This window comes from Coregonus clupeaformis, chromosome 26, assembly GCF_020615455.1.
Source record: "Coregonus clupeaformis isolate EN_2021a chromosome 26, ASM2061545v1, whole genome shotgun sequence".
Taxonomy (NCBI): domain Eukaryota; kingdom Metazoa; phylum Chordata; class Actinopteri; order Salmoniformes; family Salmonidae; genus Coregonus; species Coregonus clupeaformis.
Window position 1 is genome coordinate 40,251,377 of NC_059217.1, and position 21,757 is coordinate 40,273,133.

A 21,757-nucleotide genomic window follows, 5' to 3' on the forward strand; every position below is an offset into this window, starting at 1 on the left:
GCATGAGCTATTTCAATTCCTTCCCTTCATTACAAATTATTCTAAGCAGGTGGCAACCGAAGACCACATTATACTAGTTGCTCCTTCACTTTTCTTGATGTTTTGTAACCATTGCCTGGCAGTCATTGATCTATAACAGTCTTTTGCGTTTTGGAAGGGGGAGGAGCATAATTCCTCTCTCTTCCCGGTCGATGTTGCGTTCTCCCGCTCCACGCATTCCCCACTATAATATCATTGTTCTCAAATGCAATGTCACTCAAGGCGGATGTGAGCGGATCTCACAGGTGTGTTGCCAACTGAGCCAGAGTTCGAGAAGAAACACCTGGAATCATCATGTGATCCTGTACCTGGGCGTGGAGAAAGTCCCTGTTATTTTCTGGACTCTTGTTGAGTTGCCCGTGTCGTGTTTCAGTAGGAATTGTCAACCAGTGCCCCACTGTATTTTCTAAGGAATACTGCCTTTCTGTAACCCTCTCCGCGCGAATTTAGGAAGAGTAAATGTGAACTTTAAATGCATTTTTGCTTGGGGGTTATTTTTAATTTTTAGGGAGACTTTGAAATTCGACGGCTTGTGTTTGGGCAACTACTGTTCATCCAAGGTGAGTTTATGACGGGTGTTCTCCCGTTACAGCAACGGACCCAGTCTGTCTTTTATATTCTATCGATCTATTCTATACATTTTAGAAGCGAATACAAATACATTTTCGGGTCAGTTAGAAAATAGCCTTTATAATTATGTGCCTGCGTAAACATCTGCTGGATTTCCTATTGCGATGACAGTAGTGCATTATTACTTCCTATAGTAGTAGTGCATGTATTACTTCCTATAACAGCGCCGCTGTACAGCAGACATGACACGAGGAGACACGCATGTTTTGCACATTTGTCTTGACACCTAAAAGGAAAACGTATCCCTTGAATTCACATAATGATTAATTTAGGCTACATATTGATCGGAAGTAATGTCTTTGTCAGACCACGTTTCTACTCCAGCATTATGAAGTGATGCAACTGTATGGAAATAATGATTTATGAATGGTGAACCTGAGTTTTGTTTGACCTGAGTTTTGTTTTGATTTCTGTAGTCACTCAGTACTAGTTACTAAACCGCCCATAGCATATGCACTTGAATGAGTAGATACAGTCAAGCCTACATTTAACCCATTCATAGCTAACTACATTTAGCGCCTATTGACGATAGTATCGGCTTTGGGAGTTTGGTTAAGAGCCCGGACTCTCGTTCTGAACCTTAAAACGCATTGCTTGTGGTAGGTACGGTTTTGGAAACGTAACATGTTGACAAGACTGGACGTGTCGCGTTCGCGAGCGTTGCAAAATAAATGTACACATACATGTTATTCAAATATTGCACCCACACTGCTCGCGCGCGTGCGTGGCCAGGCGCTAAAATAGAACTTGGTTCTATTTGTGACACTCAACCCGCTGCAAGTCCTGCCTCTCCCATCTCCTCCTTGGTTTTTAGGAGCATATACCCACATGGGTGATTGAAAGAGCAACTGAGGTCCACACTCCAGTCCAGTTGGTGGTGGTAATGCATCTTAAAGTTGGTTGCCAACCCACATATAAAGTCCAAAGAAGAAGAAGCCTGAAGGAAGCCTGAACTCGGTTTACTGTTTTATCTGTGGATTAATTGTTGAGTAGAGGAACTTGTGCATTTCAGGTAAAATAATAACCCAATGTTTATTTTATCCCAGGACAAATTAGCTAGCAACACCAAGCTAGCTAGCTAAATTGCCATAAATGTTTAATGCTGTTCGACCTGTCCCCAAGTTAATATAGTTGGTTCAGAGTTCGTTTTGATATTTCAACCTGCGTGTCCTGATCGGTGTCTGATGTGGGAGGAAAAAATCAACATGCTGACCACACTGCTCGCGTTGCAAAATACATTTACACATACATGTTATTCAATCATTGCACCCACACTGCTTGTGCGCGTCAACGAGTGTCTGCGTTCCCCGACGCTAAAATAGAACTTGGTTCTATTTGTGACGCTTGACGCGCTGCAAGTCCCGCCTCTCCCATCTCCTCATTGGTTTTTAGGAGCATATTCTCATGTGGGTGATTGAAAGATGAACTGCGGTCCACACTCCAGTCCAGTTGATGGTGGTAATGCACCTTAAAGTTGGTTGCCAACCGCCATATAAAGTCCAAAGAAAAAGAAGAATCCTGAAGGAGGAGAGATTACTAGAAAAACGAACTCGGTTTACCCTTTTATCTGTGGATTAATTGTCGGAGTAGAGGACCTTGTGCATTTCAGGTAAAATAACAACCCAATGTTTATATTCCAGGACAAATTAGCCAGCAACAGCAAGCTAGCTAGCTAAATTGCCCTAAATGTTTAATGCTTTTCGACCTGTCCCCAAATTAATATAGTTGGTTCAGAGTTCGTTTTTATATTTCAACCTGCGTGTCCTGATCGCGTCTGGTGTGGGTGGACAAAATCAACATGTGCGATGACGCACTCATTGGTTTTCAGGAGCATACTAACCCACGTGGGTGATTGAAAGACCAACGAAGTCCACACGAAGTCCACACGAAGTCCACACGGTAATGCACCTTAAAGTTGGTTGCCAATTGCTATATAAAATCCACAGAAGAAGAATGAACGAGAAAACTAACTAATAAAAATAAACATAGTAAAAACTAACTAGGTTTCCCCTTTTATCTGTGGATTAATTGTCGAAGTAGAGAACACACAATTTTGTGTGACTCAAAATGGGTCAAAATTCTACAAAGATCCATCAAAAAAAGGACTATATCCATTTCAGGTAAAATAATAACCCAATGTTTATCTCCCAGGACAAATTAACTAGCAACAGTAAGCTAGCTAAATTCCTATGAATGTTTCATGTGTGTTTCGACCTGTCCCCAAATTAATATAGTTGGTTCACAGTTGGTTTTGGTATTTTAACCTGCGTGTCATGAACACGTCTGGTGGGGATAGACAAAATTAACATGCGCCCGCGGATGCATGCGCGGAGCCCGTTTGGTCAGCATACTAACTGTAAGTCGCTCTGGATAAGAGCATCTGCTAAATGACTAAAATGTAAATATAAGGAAGGTATCTTTCATATCAGCGAGAAATACTTAAAAAAAAAAAAAAAGTTCAATTACTACACACCTTTATACGGTTAGGGTTAGTGTTCCACGGCCATATCTCCATGTTACAGTGCTTGTTTACGGAAGACAGAGGCGGCCACCTGTGCTAATAAGTTAGCAAGCTCTGAACACCTGTGTGTAAGCATAACTGGAGAGGAAGTGTAGTTCGTCAACTGGAGGCACACACAGCATATGGATCTGTGCAAATCTGCTACAGTAAGTGTGTCTTTTTTATTTGAAATATTATTTCTCGCTGATGTGAAAGATAAGGGGCATATCAGCATATGTTTCAAAAACTGTTTTTGCAAACAGGGATTATTGACGTTTCTAAACGTTAAAACACAGCATTGTACTTCACACGCAGCCAACTGTGGGCAAAGCTAACGGAGAAGGGTGTTCGAGAGCTAGCCTACAGTGTACAGTGCATTCGGAAAGTATTCAGACCCCTTGACTCTTTCCACATTTTGTTACGTTACAGCCTTATTCTAAAATTGATTAAATTATTTTTTCCCCCCATCAATCTACACACAATAGCCGATAATGACAAAGCAAAAACAGGTTTTTAGAATTTTTTGCAAATGTATAAAACATAAACTGAAATATGACATTTACATAAGTATTCAGACCTTTTACTCAGTACTTTGTTGAAGCACTTTCAGCAGCGATTACAGCCTCAAAGTCTTCTTGGGTATGACGCTACAAGCTTGGCACACCTCTATTTGGGGAGTTTCTCCCATTCTTCTTTGCAGATCCTCTCAAGTTAATAATAATAATAATAATAAGGTTCTGTCAGGTTGGATGGGGAGCATTGCTGCACAGCTATTTTTAGGTCTCCCCAGAGATGTTAGATCGGGTTCAAGTCTGGGCTCTGGCTGGGCCACTCAAGGACATTCAGAGACTTGTCCCGAAGCCACCCCTGCGTTGTCTTGGCTGTGTGTTTAGGGTCATTGTCCTGTTGGTGTTATGATTTAACTGGATAGAACCCAAATGCAGACAAGTACACCAAGCCAGAGAAGTTTTAACAGGTTTATTATAATGTTCAATAGTCCAGGTTTCCAATAAATGGGGAAGAGCAAGTCCAGGTTACAGGGAGGGTACAGATCCAGGTCAGGGAAGGTGTGGTACCGTAATGTCCTAGTGTCCGTGGTGAGTCCAAAGGAGAGGCCCGATAGTGGAGAGCAGGATGGTGGTGGCAGGAGTGAAGCGGAGGCAGGAGTCAGGTTCCAAATATCTGTGGCACAGGAGAAAAAGTAAATAAACAGTCCAAAAAACACAAGAGCGAAAACAGACAGGTTGAGTCGGCAGCGAGACTAACATGGTTGTCTTGACTATGATCTGACGATGAGTGGAAAGTCTGACCGGGTCTTAAAGGCTGAGGTGATTATGGTGAATGAGCTGCAGCTGGAACCCTGACTCCCGCACACCAGACTTCACTCCTGCAATCAAGGACAGACAGAGGGGAGGGAGAGAGCTACCTAGCAGCAGTAGGCCTAACAGTACCCCCCCCTCTACGGACGCCACCTGGCGGCCGACAGGGTTTATCAGGATGTAACCTATGAAACTCACGAACCAGAGCAGGATCCACAATGAAGCTCCTGGGCACCCAGGAACGTTCCTCAGGACCATAACCCTCCCAATCCACCAGGTACTGGAAACCACGACCCCGGCGGCGAACATCCAGAAGTCGCCGGACAGTGTAGACCGGACCCCCACCCACGATCTTGGGCGGAGGAGGGGGACGAGAGGGCGGGCACAAAGGGCTAACCGACACAGGCTTAATCTGGGAAACATGAAAGGTGGAATGAACCCGTAGGGAGGCAGGAAGCTGTAGCTTAACCGCGCAGGGGTTAACAATAGACAGTATCTTGAACGGTCCTATAAAACGAGGCGCCATCTTCTTCGACTCCACCTTCAATGGAAGGTCCCGTGACTTCAGCCATACCTCTTGACCAGGAGAGTAACCGGGAGCCTGGGACCGGTGACGGTTGGCTTGCCTCTGCATGTACGCCGAAGCTCGGGACAGAGCTACCCTGGCCTTCCTCCAGACCTTGCAGCAGCGGCGCATGTGGGACTGCACAGAGGGTACCGCAAGTTCCCTCTCTTGGGAAGGGAACAGGGGAGGTTGATAACCCAGAGCACACAGAAAAGGAGACAAACCAGAGGAAGCGTTAGTCAAGGTGTTATGAGCATATTCCACCCAGGGGAGCATGGAGCTCCATGACCCAGGGTTAGACCCAGTGACACAGCGAAGTGCGGTCTCCATCTCCTGGTTCGCTCTCTCGGCTTGCCCGTTGGTCTGGGGGTGATATCCAGAGGACAGGCTGGATGTAATGCCCAAAGCTTTACAGAAAGCTTTCCACACCTGGGAGACAAACTGGGGACCCCTGTCAGAGACAATATCCGTGGGTAGACCATGAGAGCGGAACACATGTTCAACCAAAATATCAGCCGTCTCTCTGGCAGTGGGCAGTTTAGGTAGGGCCAAAAAATGAGCGAACTTAGAAAAACGATCAATCACCGTAAGAATGACAGTCTTACCAGATGAGGGGGGAAGTCCAGTGACAAAATCCATAGCGATATGCGACCAGGGCCGGCTGGGTATAGGTAGAGGTCGTAGATGACCAGCGCTGGCCTGGGTGGAGTTTTTACTTCGTGCACATACCGTACAAGCAGCAATGAAGGCTCGAGTGTCCGCCTCCATCGTGGCCCACCAGAACTTCCGTCGCACAAAGTCAAGGGTCCGCGAAACTCCAGGGTGACAGGTAAGGGGAGACGAGTGAGCCCACTGAAGTACCTGGGCGCGAGCAGACTCAGGGACAAACATCCGGTTAGGAGAACCCCTCCCAGGGTCAGCTTGATGATGTTGAGCCTGTCTAACAATCCCTCGATGTCACATGTGATGACTGCAATACTGCAGGTAGGAGGCAAAATGGGTTCAGGGTTACTACCAGTATCAACAGCCGAATGAACACGAGACAGGGCGTCAGGCTTGACGTTGCGTGACCCAGGACGGTAAGACAGAGAAAAATTGAATCTCCCAAAAAATAGTGCCCACCTGGCTTGACGGGGGTTGAGCTGCTTCGCTGACTGGAGGTAAGCCAGATTCTTATGATCCGTCCAAACGATGAAGGGTTGTTCCGCCCCCTCCAACCAATGTCGCCACTCCTCGAGAGCCAGCTTAACGGCGAGCAGTTCACGATTTCCAACATCATAATTCCTCTCTGCCTGAGAAAGTTTCCTTGAGAGAAAAGCACAGGGATGCAGTTTGTTATCTTCAGGAGAACGTTGTGACAACACTGCACCTACCCCAGTGTCGGATGCATCCACCTCCACGACAAACTGGCGGTCGGGGTCCGGCTGCATCAGAATGGGAGCCGAGGCGAAGCGATGTTTCAGTTCTTCGAACGCTGATTCGGCCCCTTCATTCCAAGCGAACGGTCGTGAGATGGAGGTGAGAGCGGTGAGTGGCGCCGCAATGCGGCTGTAGTCCTTGATGAACCTCCTATAGAAGTTCGCAAACCCCAGGAATCGTTGAAGTTGTTTTGCGGGTAGAGGGAGCTGGCCAGTCCGTGACAGCAGAGATCTTAGCTGGGTCCATCCGCAGCTCCCCCTGAGCTATGATGTAACCCAAAAGAGGTCTCAGACACATGAAATTCACATTTCTCCATCTTCACAAACAGTTTGTTCTCCAACAACCTTTGCAACACCTGGCGCACATGCAGTTCATGTTCCTGGGAGGACTCTGAGAAAATCAAGATATCATCCAGATAGACAAAAACAAACCGATTCAACATGTCCCGAAGGACATCATTGACTAGTGCCTGAAAAACAGCAGGGGCATTAGACAACCCAAAAGGCATAACCCGATACTCAAAATGTCCCAAGGGTGTGTTGAAGGCAGTCTTCCATTCATCACCCTTACGAATGCGCACCAGGTGATACGCATTTCGTAGATCCAGTTTCGTAAAGATGGTAGCACCATGAAGGAGGGGGAAAAGCAGAATTAATCAAAGGCAGAGAATACTTGTTCTTAATGGTGATGTTGTTAAGTCCACGGTAATCAATACAGGGTCTGAGGGTCTTATCCTTCTTAGCAACAAAAAAGAATCCCGCTCCTACAGGTGACGAGGAAGGACGCATAATACCTGCCGCCAAGGAGTCCCGAATGTAGTTCTCCATAGCCTCCGTCTCCGGCCGGGAGAGATTGTACAGGCGACTGCTGGGGAGCGGGGCTCCTGGCTGGAGGTCAATGGCGCAGTCGTAAGGGCCGGTGAGGAGGAAGAGAAGTAGCTCTGTGTTTGCAGAAAACGGATGCCAGGTCATGATACACGTCAGGAACAGCAGAAAGATCCATGGACTCCAGTGGAGGTTGAGGCACAGTACTGGCAGGAGTCTGAGCAGAACACAAACAATTCACATGACAAAATGTGCTCCATGAAACAATGCTACCCGTCACCCAATCAATGTGTGGATTGTGTTTTATGAGCCAGGGGATACCAAGGACCAGGGGAGTCTGTGGGCAGTCGATAATATGGAATTGAATGTTCTCCTGATGATTTCCCGACACTCTAAGACAAACAGGAACAGTCTGATGGGTAATGCGGGTCAACAATTGTCCATTTAGACCCTTAGCCTGCAGCGGACAGTCCATAGGAACAGTCTCCAAATCCATTTGTTGAGCCCACTCTCTATCCAAAAAGCTTTCGTCGGCACCAGAGTCAATCAGCGCACTAACAGAGAAATTCTGGGACTGCCACTGGAGGGATGCCTGGAGCAGAATGCGGGGAGAAGAGGAAGAATCCGCTGCTCGGCTCACCAAAACTTCTCCCATAAATGATGAGCCGGCCCTTTTCCCGGACGAACTGGGCAGGAAGGAACGAAATGACCAGCTTCTCCACAATACAGGCAGACCCGAGCCTGAATACGACGTGCACGCTCCTCTGAGGACAACCGTGCACGACCCACCTCCATGGCTTCGGGTTCAGTGCTCCTCGTATCGACTCGGGAAGACACGGCTCTCTCCGTAGGGATGATGCAGGAAGGAGTTTGTTGATGACAGACAGGTTGCTTGGAACTAACACTCCTCTCCCGGCGGCGCTCCCGAATCCGGTTATCCAACCTGATAGTGAGTGAAATAAGATTATCCAGCGTAGGCGATTCATCATATGACACCAATTCATCTTTTAAAGTCTCAGACAAAGCATTGATGAACACTCCTTGTAATGCCTCGTCATTCCAACCACTCACTGCTGCTAAAGTCCGAAACTCCACTGCCATCTCCGCCACACTACGAGCCCCCTGCCGAAGAGAAAACAACCGTTTCGCAGCCTCCTTGCCTCGTACGGGGTGGTCAAAAACCTTCCTCATCTCCGTGGTGAAGGCCACGTAAGCGTTGCAAATGTCCGACTGACTCTCCCAGACCGCGGATCCCCAGGCACGAGCGGAACCGCTAGTAGAGTTGATAAGGTAGGCAATACGGGCTCTTTCTGAGGCGTAGGTGAGGGGCTGTTGTTCAAACACTAACGAGCATTGAGTCAAAAAATCGCCACAGGTTCCCATGTTCCCGTCATAGCGCTCTGGAGCAGGAACAAAAGGCTCTCTGATCTGGGCTGAAGGGGTAGTAAGAGCAGACACTTGATTGGTGAGTAATTGAACCTGATTAAGCAGCACCTGACTGTCCTCAGCAATCGTCTTAAACAGGGTATCATGTTGGCCAAGTAGAATGCCCTGATTGGCTATGGCAGTCCAAATTTGAGTGCACTCTGGGGTGGTATCCGAGCTACTGTCTGCTGGGTTCATGTTGGTCAGATCATACTGTTATGATTTAACTGGATAGAACCCAAATGCAGACAAGTACACCAAGCCAGAGAAGTTTTAACAGGTTTATTATAATGTTCAATAGTCCAGGTTTCCAATAAATGGGGAAGAGCAAGTCCAGGTTACAGGGAGGGTACAGATCCAGGTCAGGGCAGGTGTGGTACCGTAATGTCCTAGTGTCCGTGGTGAGTCCAAAGGAGAGGCCCGATAGTGGAGAGCAGGATGGTGGTGGCAGGAGTGAAGCGGAGGCAGGAGTCAGGTTCCAAATATCTGTGGCACAGGAGAAAAAGTAAATAAACAGTCCAAAAAACACAAGAGCGAAAACAGACAGGTTGAGTCGGCAGCGAGACTAACATGGTTGTCTTGACTATGATCTGACGATGAGTGGAAAGTTTGACCGGGTCTTAAAGGCTGAGGTGATTATGGTGAATGAGCTGCAGCTGGAACCCTGACTCCCGCACACCAGACTTCACTCCTGCAATCAAGGACAGACAGAGGGGAGGGAGAGAGCTACCTAGCAGCAGTAGGCCTAACAGTTGGAAGGTGAACCTTTGCCCGAGTCTGAGGTCCTGAGCGCTCTGGAGCAGGTTTTCTTCAAGGATCTCTCTGTACTTTGCTCCGTTAATCTTTCCCTTGATTCTGACTAGTCTCCCAGTCCCTGCCGCTGAAAAACATCCCCACAGCATGATGCTACCACCACCATACTTCACCGTAGGGATGGTGCCAGGTTTCCTCCAGACGTGTGACTTGTCATTCAGGCCAAAGAGTTCAATCTTAATTTCATCAGACTAGAGAATCTTGTTTCTCCTGGTCTGAGAGTCCTTTAGGTGCCTTTTGGCAAACTCCAAGCGTGCTGTCATATGCCTTTTACTGAGAAGTGGCTTCCATCTGGCCATTCTACCATAAAGGCCTGATTGGTGGAGTGCTGCAGAGATGGTTGTCCTTCTGGAAGGTTCTCCCATCTCCACAGAGGAGCACAGAAGGTCTGTCAGAGTGGCCATTGGGTTCTTGGTCACCTCCCTGACCAAGGCCCTTCTCCTCTGATAGCTCAGTTTGGCCGGGCGGCCAGCTCTAGGAAGAGTCTTGGTGATTCCAAACATCTTCCATTTAAGAATGATGGATGCCATTTTTTTCTTTGGGACCTTTAAAGCTGCAGAAATTTTTTGGTACCCTTCCCCAAATCTGTGCCTCGACATAATCCTGTCTCGGAGGTCTACGGACAATTCCTTCGACCTCATGGCTTGGTTTTCGCTCTGACATGCATTGTCAACTGTGGGACCTTATATAGACATGTGTGCCTTTCCAAATCATGTCCAATTAATTGAATTTACCATAGGTGGACTCCAATCAAGTTGTAGAAACATCACAAGGATGATCAATGGAAAAGGATGCACCTGAGCTCAATTTTGAGTCTCATAGCAAAGGGTCTGACATTTCTAATAACCTGTTTTCGCTTTTTCATTATGGGGTATTGTGTGTAGATTAATGACAAAAAATCATCAATTTTAGAATAAGGCTGTAACGTAACAAAATGTGGAAAAAGGGAAGGGGTCTGAATACTTTCCGAATGCACTGTATCTCATTAATTTGCACAAAGTGATCCATGCACTATGAAGTTATACAGTTCACTAAACAGGCATTTGCCTAGATCCTTATGACCACTTCATGAATGCACTAACCTTCACAGGCTTCATTAGTATTTAATGTGTAATAAACCATACTTTGGTTAACTACTTTGGTTGTGGAGACACATCTACTTTGACTGGGCTGTTCTCTGCTTGTCTCTTTCTCACAGTAACATGTGAAGACAGAATAATGGTCCTGTAGAGTAGCTGATCAGTCATCACCACTCCACCAGAAACACCTCTCACAGTCTCACACAGGCAATTTCACTGAGCCTGACCATGTGAAACACCCCTGCCTCTGAGTCTGCATGTGAGTTAGTGCGTGCAGGCAGCTACTGAAAGAAAAGCCTTTTTTATATATTTTGATTGGTACTGTTTGTTTTTAACTTTGCTGTGGAGAACATGTAGACAGTAGTCCCATTCATGTCCTCCTTGGATCTCCTGAGTAGTGCTGTCAGTCTGTGTCTCTCTGGCCCCGGCCCTCTGCTCTGATCTCTCACTGTATACCCTTGTTTTCTGTCTAAATCGTCCTTTGATTCCAGGGTCCGTCATCCATTTCACCGAGCGACCCACCCCTCACATACAGACCTACTGTACATGGGATTCTCCATCTCCTGGGGATTATCCCCATTAAATGACATTAACAAACGTTGTCATGGTGGAAATTGATTAGTCCGGGTGGGGGGTACACCGTTCGAGGGGAAGCAGGAAGGATGGCCGGGTGGGGTGGGCAGTGTGGGTTGGTGGTTGGGGGTTCTCTCTCTCTCTCTTTTTCTCTCTGTGACCCACAATGCCTCATTCAGGGATTATCATCCTCACTGAATAAATAGACACATTATCTGTGTGGAGGAGAGGAGCAAGACCGGTCGGTGATAAATGTTTTCTCCTACTCCCCACAAGGGTGAAAAAGACAAGCATACCACACTTCTTCATCACAGATGCTCTTTTCATTTTGAAGATGCCACATTTCTCATAACTGGGCTGAGGGTTTTGGTATTCTCCTCAAAGTCAAATCAAAGCTCATACTATGTATCTAACTCAATATATAAAAAACTCAGGGAAGAGCAGACATTACAACATGCCTGAACAGCGTAATAAATCTTGTAATATCGTACCACTGTAGTCATGGTTGGTGTTAGCTTTGGAAATATAATTTTTCTGATGTCCATTCCACTGCACTTATTTTGGTCTTGTGAATCCAGGATTGCAAAATGTAGAAACTTTCCTATGTTTTTCCCAGAGTGACTTGTTTAATGTTTAATTCCTCCTTCCCTTATATGTACTCTGAGCAAGTAGCCAACTGAGGACACAACTGTTCTACACCGTTTCTGTTAATTCATACAGTATCTCTCTATCCAGATAGTTTAGTCTGTTGTCCAGCTGGTCTGCTGCTGATATGCTATTCTTCATTTCAAAGACTTCTGGCAGTGTTTTTAAGGTCACATTTATTTAAATCTATCCATTTGTCTCTTTGTATGCATTCTACAGGATTAGTAGGCATAACCTCTTAGTCCTTTTCATTTCTATAAAAGTACAGCCTTAATCCTGGTTAGCAAGGTAAAGCTCGTCACCACCACCCACCCTACCCCAGTGCAGCTCAAACCCAGTCTGCTATACTGCCAGAGCATCTCATGATGATGACCCCAAATGTTCCATATATTTTTCTTCAAAATGGGCGTGGCATTTTAAACACCAAATACATTGCTATGACTTGTGTACAATATATGGCTAGGTGGCTAACGTTAGCCTAGCTCGTTCTTATTTGTCTGTCAGAACAAGGCCTACACCTTTACCTTGTGGTGGGGGTGAGAAATAGGGGATGGGTACTGGGATGTCAGTTTGGAATTAATTCAGGCTCAGGAGAATAGAGATTTCCTTCAGATTGGAGATTGTTTTTTTTATGTCAGGCGGATTATCCTGTGATGAGGCGACGTCATGCTGAGGTGCTTCTGTGATCTCATCCCTTAGCATTTGCTGCTGCCACCCCTTGTCCTAATGCCCTTGGCCTTACTGGGCACCATCCCAAACCCTGGCCTCCTATCCTCTCCCCTTCAGGCTCTGTCATGTTGCTGCCTATGCCTCACGGTGAATCACTCTAGAAGCTCAGTAAAGAAAAAATGTATCTTGCAAAATCAGGGATAATCCAAAAACACAAAAAAAGCAGACTGTGTGCAAAAAGAAAGACAGTTAACTGAACTACACTACCGGTCAATAGTTTTAGAACACCTACTCATTCAAGGATTTTTCTTTATTTTTTACTATTTTCTACATTATAGAATAATAGTGAAGACATCAAAACTATGAAATAACACATATGGAATCATGTAGTAACCAAAAAAGTGTTAAACAAATCAAAATATATTTTATATTTGAGATTCTTCAAATAGCCACCCTTTGCCTTAACGACAGCTTTGCACACTCTTGGCATTCTCTCAACCAGCTTCACCTGAAATGTTTTTCCAACAGTCTTGAAGGAGTCCCCACATATGCTGAGCACTTGTTGGAATTGGAACATGCTGTCGTACACATCGATCCAGAGCATCCCAAACATGCTCAATGGGTGACATGTCTGGTGGGTATGCAGGCCATGGAAGAACTGGGTCTGCCATTTAACAGGTGTGCCTTCTTAAAAGTTAATTTGTGGAATTTCTTTCCTTCTTAATGCGTTTGAGCCAATCAGTTGTGTTGTGACAAGGTAGGGGGGTATACAGAAGATAGTCCTATTTGGTAAAAGACCAAGTCCATATTATGGCAAGAACAGCTCAAATAAGCAAAGAGAAACGACAGTCCAACATTACTTTAAGACATGAATGTCAGTCAATCTGGAACATTTCAAGAACATTGAACGTTTCTTCAAGTGCAATCGCAAAAACCATCAAGCGCTATGATGAAACAGGCTCTCATGAGGACCGCCACAGGAATGGAAGACCCAGATTTACCTCTGCTGCAGAGGATAAGTTCATTAGAGTTACCAGCCACAGAAATTGCAGCCCAAATAAATGCTTCACAGATTTCAAGTAACAGACACATCTCAAAATCAACTGTTCAGAGGAGACTGTGTGAATCAGGCCTTCATGGTCGAATTGCTGCAAAGAAACCACTACTAAAGGACACCAATAATAAGAAGAGACTTGCTTGGGCCAAGAGACATGAGCAATGGACATTTGACCGGTGGACATTTGTCCTTTGGTCTTGAGTCCAAATTTGAGATTTGTGGTTCCAACCGCTGTGTCTTTGTGAGACGCGGTGTGGGTGAACGGATGATCTCCGCATGTGCTTTTCCCACCGTAAAGCATGGAGGAGAAGGTGTTATGGTGTGGGGGTTGCTTTGCTGGTGACATTGTCTATGATTTATTTAGAATTCAAGGCACACTTAACCAGCATGGCTACCACAGCATTCTGCAGCGATACGCCATCCCTTCTGGTTTGGGCTTAGTGGGACTATCATTTGTTTTTCAACAGGACAATGACCCATTACACCTTCATGTGGGCTATTTTACCAAGAAGGAGAGTGATGGAGTGCTGCGTCAGATGACCTGGCCTCCACAATCCCCCAACCTCAACCAAATTGAGATGGTTTGAAGGAAGCAGATGGAGTGAAAGAAAAGCAGCCAACAAGTGCTCAGCATATGTGGGAACTCCTTCAAAACTGTTGGAAAAGCATTCCAGGTGAAGCTGGTTGAGAGAATGCCAAGAGTGTGCAACGCTGTCATCAAGGCAAAGGGTGAATCTCAAATAAAAAAATATATTTTTATTTGTTAAACACCTTTTTGGTTACTTCATGACTCCATAAGTGTTTTTTCATAGTTTTGATGTCTTCGCTATTATTCTACAATGTAGAAAATAGTAAAAATAAAGAAAAACTCTTGAATGAGTAGGTGTTCTAAAACTTTTGACCGGTAGTGTATTTTCATGTTATTTACAGTATTTAGAGCAGATCATTTGGGTTAGTGGTTGTAACACATATATATACAGTACATGCCTATACACCACATAGCCCCTGCCTTTCCATCCCCATCCCCTCCCCCACCCCTTACTCTTGAGCTCTGTTACAGCTGATACCAAAGCCATTGTAGTAATGACAGGCCCACAAGGTGAGATCACATCCATTCTCACACTTCCTCGCCAACAGCTGGCGGCTCAGCTGGGCTGTGGCTGTGTCCGCTTGCTGGGGTAGGGGCATGCCTCTCTCTGTCTGTAGTGTACCATCCTCCCCACCCCACCATGCTGCTCAGAGACCCTCCCTAGTTCCTACCACCCCATCATCACACAGCCAGAGGTTCAACACCATCCAAGGCTTTACCTCCTCTACTATTATCGACTCCCAATACTGCAGGGGTCCAATTCAGCCCTTGGCCTTCGCCATAATGGCTTCATCCAAACTCTGCAGGGTTCGCTTTACCCCTCAAACAACCTTGACACTCTCAGTCTCAACCTACACTGCTTTCATCCTATGCCGATGCTCTCCACAGTGCTCTCAACCTACCCATGGCTCGCTCCACACCACTTCTCATCGCATGCTGATTCTCGGAACACTACCCACTCTCGCCAACTTTGACTACTATCATCTTTAGGTCTTTACCTTCAACTATTCTGAGTCTGACTCTTCCCACAGTCTCACAGATTATTTAATATGAGTCAGATAGAGAAAGAGAGAGAGAATGTGTCGTAATTCTGTACTGCACACATGTTCTGGAAATATATAAATTATTTGGAAGGGAATGAGGGAGGGAGATAACTTAATTGCTCGGTTGAGAGGTTATACATTGATATGCACAGGGAGTGAGCAGTAGTAATATTTCACAGGGATAGAGCCGAGAGGGAGATAGTTGCTATGATATAAGCTGGGGTGGGGTGTAGGGCTGGGAATTGCCAGGGACCTCACAATACTAGAGGTCATGGGCGGATTGGCCGTCTGGCAAATGCCAGAAGGGCTGGTCGAAATTGACAAAAATAAATACATATGTATATTTTACAAAAAATGACACGGCTGGCGGCGTGGCCCTGTTTTTTTAATGACTTTTGCACAGTTCCTCTGTTGGCATAATAATCTGTAGTATATGGAGCATTTTGCTGACCAGTGGGCAACGGCTGGTCTCCCTACCAAGATGGGCCGGCCCGGTTTTCTAATTGGCTGAGCTGAGGTGGCACAAGTTCACATTCAAAGTCAAACGTGCATCATCAAAGAGAGTGAGACCCGCCCTGAATCTCTGTCAGTCACTCAATCAGAACAGAAAAACGGAAAGGTGATGCCGAAATAGTTAGAGACCAAAAAAAGGGCTCTTGAGGCAGACGCTGCTAAATGTGTGAAATTAACCGATTTATTTTCTAAAATTTCTGGTTCTGCTAGTCCGAGTGCTGTGTCTGTGAGAAATTACAGATCCGCTGCTGTGATGCAGCCGAGGTAGGAAGAAAACAGAGAAAGACATGCTCACACACAATGACACAGATCATATAGCCTACTGCTGCCAGTTAGTCCTAATATTTTGGCTGTATAGTGTATGAAATATATTTCACACCTACTATAGTAGGCTAAATAGGGAAGGGGGGATTCGGGGGAACATTTAGACACTAGGCTACTTGCAATATAGCCTAACAAGTCATTAGATTGGCTTTTATAACTTATAGGTAAAGCAATAGCCATCTACTAGACATTTATACAGTGCTTTTTACTAAACACAAGTCATCATGTATTCCAATAAAGGTATATTCGGGGTCTGTGTATTTAAATTGTTTTATCAATGTATATTAGCTTCTGAATCCCAGTCTCTTCAGCCCAGCGAGTGGGTTTATGAGCTGTAGTAACGAGTGACTCTGGTATCGGATTACATTACATAGCCACAGCCACTGGAGACTGGAAAGTCCCGCCTATCCCCCGCCTACCTGCCGCCTAGGGTCGGCAGGTAGCTTAGTGGGTAAGAGCGTTGTGCCAGTAACCGAAAGGTCGCTGGTTCTAATCCCCGAGCTGACTAGGTGAAAAAAAAATCTGTCGATGTGCCCTTAAGCAAGGCACTTAACCCTAATTGCTCCTGTAAGTCGCTCTGGATAAGAGCGTCTGCTAAATGACTAAAATGTAAATGTAAAATGTATTTCATTCGCTGAAAGGCCCGCCACTTCTTGGCAGAAAGATACGCATACGCACTGTCAAACGAAGCACAACACTGGAAATCTATCCGCATCCACATTAAGTAGTCCCGGCATCGTTCTATGACAAACACAGAAGGTTGTGTATTGAATCCAATAGAAGAAAACAGAGAGAGTGGATATAGAGATACTGCCAGTTCTTTAATGTAGCCATTGCCTGTATTATACAGCCAAAACATTAATTTTTACTGTGGTGGGCTATGTCAGTGGGCTAATTAGTAGTCTTAAACAAATTTACTTTGTAACAAAAGTATACAACTCACACACAATGAATGTCAGAGCAAAAACCAAGCCATGAGGTCGAAGGAATTGTCCCTAGAGCTCCGAGACAGGATTGTGTCGAGGCACAGATTTGGGAAAGGGTACCAAAAAATTTCTGCAGCATTGAAGGTCCCCAAGAACACAGTGGCCCCCTCCAACAGGACAACGACCCTAAGTACACAGCCAAGACAACATAGGAGTGGCTTCAGGACAAGTCTCTGAATGTCCTTGAGTGGCCCAGCCAAAGCCCGGACTTGAACCCAAATCGAACATCTCTGGAGAGACCTGAAAGTAGCTGTGCAGCGATGCTCCCCATCCAACCTGACAGAGCTTGAGAGGATCTGCAGAGATGAATGTGAGAAACTCCCCAAATACAAGTGTGCCAAGCTTGTAGCGTCATACACAAGAAGACTCGAGGCTGTAATCGCTGCCAAAGGTGCTTCAACAAAGTACTGAGTAAAGGGTCTGAATACTTATGTAAATGTGATATTTAATTTGGTTCTTTTTTTAAAATAAATTTGCAAAAATTTATAAAAACCTGTTTTTCCTTTGTCATTAAGGGGGATTGTGTGTAGATTGATGGAAAAAAAACAATTTAATCAATTTTAGAAAAAGGCTGTAACGTATGAAAATGTGAGAAAAGTCAAGGGGTCTGAATACTTTCCGAATGCACTGTACATCACAGAAGACTGAAATATAACAAAAGAAGATGGAGAACAAGCTATAGGATGGAAAATACTGGAGTTTTGGCGCAGGTACAGTCAACTAACTCTACCTAGCAAAAACAAAGTATCGATATAAGATCGTCCAAAATAATATTGAGATATCTAACTGTATTTTTTGCCCCATCAATATTGGGTGTGAACTGGGTGGAAGGAAGGGGAAGACTATTCAGAATGTCAGCCTAGAAGAAAACATGATCCTCATTGCTCATCAAAAAGGCTGTATTAGGAACATAGCTGGTGTAAGCTGTCAGAGGCCCCGAGGTGGCATGGCAAAGCTGGGGACCTTACGCAAGTGTGTTAGACACAATTCAGTCCTCCTGGGCCAGGCGTTCCTCTCTTCTCTCTCCCTCTTTACTCTCCCACATGCCCTAGCTAGCAGCTATCTGAACTGACAGGCTGACACACAGACAGGCTGGATGGGCTTTAGATTGTGCCTACAGATTGGACATGTCATCATGTCATTCTGCCCACCCAGAGCACTGGCATGAGTTTATACATCTAGACACCCTGGATGGAAAAGGAGGGATTTGAAAACTCTTTCAGGACAAGATGAGAAAGGTGCACCTTCAGCCCCTTGGAATATTAGTAAATTATTTAAATTCAAGAGTCATTTTGGTGTGAGAAGAGAGAGGGGGAGAGATGGTGATAGAGTCTAATATATTTGGCCGTGGATGTGAATACAGAGTTTTCAACCCCCACCCTGCCCCTCTGGAAACCTCTTTCTCAAAGCTACGGATCCAGATCACGTTTTGCGCATGTGTTATTTTACGCACAAATGTTTTCTACGTAGCTGCTGCTCACACTCCCCCTCCCTTCATGTTTCTCTCTTTACTCACCCTCTTCTGAACCATGGTGATGTATCCTATGTCTCTGCCTCATATTTCTCAACAGCTGAAATAAAAACCCTTCAGCGATGTGAACAAACATGCAAAGCCATTATGAAGGCTACAACCTTCTCTGTCTGTTGTAACTGATATCGCAGTTGCACAAGCAGGATGCAGTCCCTACACATTGCATTGGAGCAAAAACAATCTGGGTTTTGTGTAATGATGTAGGCTAGTCTTTATAGTTGCTGCCATATCGTAGCGCTAGCCAGAGATGCTGAAAATGAACACTACTACTTTGACTGTCTTGTCTGCCTCCTGCTTAGCCAATGTTTAAAAAAAGAATGAGGATGTTGTATTGTCACATGCACCGGATTGTTTTAGTATGGCGCCCCTTTTTTGCAATGATGATTAAAAGAGAACATTCAATCGCTAATTAGGCTGAGTGTCTGTATCTTGCTTGTGTTTGATATGCTGCCAAGATAGTTGCATGTAACTCCGCACTTGAGTTTTGCATTGGGGATTGTACGAACATGTTGATCATGTCTTTTGTGCACAACATTTAAATAGCTGTATGTAGCCCAACTCCCCTACTGAAAAAAGAACGACAGTATCTCTCTGACTTTAAGCCTAATGAAGATGAGTTGACGCATCATTTCAGTTCAAATTGATATATGGCTTTCTTAAAGAGATTTGGCCATGGAAGCAGACTTAAAGTTAACAAATCATTTTAAAACTACAGAGCCACTCGTTCCACCTGTAATACCGTTTCTTAAAGCTTTTGTTTTTTAATGAGAGTCGTTCCGTTTTAAAGTGGCGTTTGGAGTGTAATCTTAGCTCAGCTCAGGCAGCACCGGAGGGTGCTGTACCCACGTGAGCAATGTCACAGTTAATCCTGAAAACGGACCAATTTCCTCACGCCATTTGTAATTATCACCTCTGCTATACAGTTAATATGAAGTCCAGCTGCTTTCTGTTAATGTGGTGGGAGTGGTTAGATATTGCACTCCTCATGCTTATTTTTTGCGTGCTCACTGGATAATTAATGATGAAGTAGTAAGTGGGCCGCGGCCAGCCTGCCAGCCAGCCTGCCAGCCAGCCAGCCAGCCAGCCAGGCAGCCAGGCAAGCAGGGCTGGTGTTGTGCGACAGATGCATGAAGGGTCAGTGCACTGGCAACAACTGGAGATGAAGGTTACACCAAACACCAACCTGAGAGAGGCAGCGAGATGGAGAGAGAGAGATGGAAAGCGAGAGAGGAAGTGAGATACTTGAGACTTGAGACTACTCAACTGGCAAGATGATCTACCACCTAAAAAGAGTGTGAAGGAGATGCAGGTTCAGTCAGTTCATGAGGCTAACTTTATAATGAAGTGCACAGTGGAAGATATATTTACATTTACGTCATTTAGCAGACGCTCTTATCCAGAGCGACTTACAGTTAGTGAGTGCATACATTTTCATACTGGCCCCCCGTGGGAAACAAACCCACAATCCTGGCGTTGCAAGCGCCATGCTCTACCAACTGAGCTACAGGGGACCACATAAATATGTTTATGACACCACCCAAGACTACATCCCTGTCCTTGTGTTTCCATAATGAGCAGCGTATCGGGGTCATTCATTAGCCTACACACCAAGAGGGACCCATTAATAACAAGCCCTTACAGGAAATCGTCCAGTTACTGAGCCTTGGGCTAAAACCAACATCACAAGGTCGGCATCAGCTGCCTCTCATGTGTATACTACTCACAGACAGATTTAGAGCAGGCAGGCAGCAAACAGTTTGGTGTTTTCTAGTTAGCGCCACAATCCCCTTGTGGCCATTGGTGTCAACGGTGGGATCCCAGAGGAAATGTGGTCTGTTTTTGTTGGATTAGGCAAGAGAGAGAGGGGCGGGGAGGGCATGTCATGATGTTGGTTCAGCTTTTAGGGTTCCATAAGGATCAGGTCCGGAAAGTGAGATTAGCAGATGGGGACTTGGTTAACATCAGCCAGGGTTCTTCTGTGGATTTGGCCTTGTAGAGTCAGGGGGCATGTCTGACTGTCTGGCCTGGTGGTGCTTGGACGCAGGCCTGGCCCTGCAGAAGAAAAGTGCATTCCACAGTGGAGTGGTGGTAAACTGCTGGAATCCCAGCTATGCCCACTAATTAGCCAGCCAGGACCGGAGCACATGGACAGTTGCACATGGGCAGTGTGTACAGACCAGAACACCCATTAATGTGTTTACAACTTCCTGTTGTTCAGTTCACCCTATCTCCCTATCTATCTCTTTAGCTCACTTTCATGTCAGCCTTCTTTATCACCCAGTTTTTTTTATTTATTTATTTCCTCCTTTTCTCTCTTTTTCATTCCTCCTCTCTTTCTTTTCCCCTCCCTCTCGTTCGTGATGTCCCTGTAGTCTGTGTGGATATTCATCTTCTAGCCCGCCCCAGGCGTGGATCTGTCTCCTGAAATGCAGATCTGGGTGGAGGTGTCACCATAGCTATGTGTCTAGGTTGTCTGTGTGCCCCCCAGCCTCCCTCTCTTGTTCAGAAACAGTAGTGATGACATTCATTATTCCACACTGACTCATCCTGTTACCACAGGACAGACTCCAAAGCCCCACACTCTGGTTTCACCTTGCACTTTTGTAAAAACAAGGAAGTTTAGAGAGATTTTACTTAGTGTCTGCGTCTACATCTTACGAGCTCATTCAAATCTGAGACTGGTTCTGCATTTCACTGAGTGAGATGTCCCACAAGTTTATGATGTGCATCTTGTTCAGATTAGGTCTGTGATGTTCTGCTAACTTAACCCTTACATACTGTTTGTTTGTTTCACCCAGAGGCATGGCACGGTATCTCTCAGTGTTGCCCCCACGTACAACAGTGTTTTTCCGTTAACAGTTTCCCTGCACAGGGTTTTCTGCTTTTAGCCAAACCAAATGACAGACCTTGCTCCATCACGACATCACAGTCTCTGCCAGATGCCCCCAAAAGAATGCCTAGTAGTGTTGTCAAGATACTAGAATTTCACAGCTACTGCTCTGTTAAATTGCTGGGCATATTTTCAGATCAATTTCATTACATTAGATTTTTTTTACATCAACATTTTTCAGAGACAGCCAAGAATGCATTAATGAATCAATTAGGCTATACAATCATACAATCAATTTGACTTTGTTTTTACCAATCTAACTACATAACAATATAATGGTAATCATTTATTTGAATGGAAAATCTCTATCGATAAACTGGGTAA

At 45.3% G+C, this 21,757-nt stretch overlaps 1 protein-coding gene across 1 annotated transcript in view; it reads left to right on the plus strand.

The window, feature by feature from the left end:
- The first annotated feature begins 242 nt into the window (after nucleotides 1–242).
- The window catches only part of LOC121540380 (plexin-B2-like), a 231,489-nt gene continuing 209,974 nt past the window's right edge, over nucleotides 243–21,757 (plus strand). Inside the window, exon 1 of the mRNA XM_041849221.2 lies at nucleotides 243–599. The gene's annotated coding sequence lies outside the window, so the exon portion shown is untranslated. The remainder of the gene's footprint in view (nucleotides 600–21,757) is intronic.